The 878-nt window shown below is 44.0% G+C and overlaps 1 long non-coding RNA gene across 1 annotated transcript; it reads left to right on the forward strand.

The window, feature by feature from the left end:
• The first annotated feature begins 249 nt into the window (after positions 1–249).
• Positions 250–639, forward strand: LOC145430276 (uncharacterized). The gene is made up of 2 exons (XR_013910742.1): positions 250–379; positions 483–639. It is a non-coding gene; the product is annotated as an uncharacterized LOC145430276 (long non-coding RNA).
• Positions 640–878: the final 239 nt, after the last annotated feature.

Raw genomic sequence — 878 nt, forward strand, 5'->3', positions numbered from 1 at the left:
TAATTAGTTCACTTTGCAATCAGCCTAAGCACTATAATACAGGTAAGCTGTGTGTGCGGAGTACAATGGAGGGAGCAGAAAGAGTGAGAAGTAGAGGAGGCCGAGGAAGAGGACGTGGAGGTGAAGAAGTAGGATGAAGAGGACGACAAGGACAAGGAGGAGCAAGAGGAAGACGAGGAGGGGGGAGAGGAAGATGAGGAGGGGGGAGAGGAAGGGTAGGAAGAGTAAGAAATAGAATTGCTGATGACATCAGAGCTACAATAGTGGACCATGTAATCAACCGTGGAATGACCCTGAGGGTAGCTGGCCAACGGGTCCAGCCTAACTCGAGCCGCTACACTGTAGCAAGCACCATAAGGACATCTTGAAATGAGAATCGGTGAGTACAGTCACTTCGCACAAAGATTTGTAGCACTGCCATATGCCAATGAGAAACACACCAATACCATTGATGTAAAAATACTGAAATTGTTACTTTACAGAATTGCTAGATGACCAGATGCTGGGGCAGAGGAAGCATGTTCACTGCAGACCAAGTAACCCATATACCGTATTTCCCGGACTACAAAGCGCACCTGAATATTAGCCGCACAAGCTAAAATCAGGGGAAAATCCTGTTTTGTACATACATTAGCCGCACCTGACCAAAAGCCGCAGGTGTTTCAATATTGACTTATCATATGTAAGAGAATATGCACAAAGCGAATTGTCAGGAAAGAGATGGCTGTTTGGAGACACACCCCTTTTATTAATATTTTGAAAATCAAGTTATGGGTACATATTTGCACATGTGCTGTGCTTCATAAATGAGTAACAAATGTAGTACATAACAGTAACCTACAGCACACCAGAAAAATAGATTCAGACTACCTTTTAGG

This window comes from Astatotilapia calliptera, chromosome 8 (assembly GCF_964374335.1).
Source record: "Astatotilapia calliptera chromosome 8, fAstCal68.1, whole genome shotgun sequence".
Classification (NCBI taxonomy): Eukaryota; Metazoa; Chordata; class Actinopteri; order Cichliformes; family Cichlidae; genus Astatotilapia; species Astatotilapia calliptera.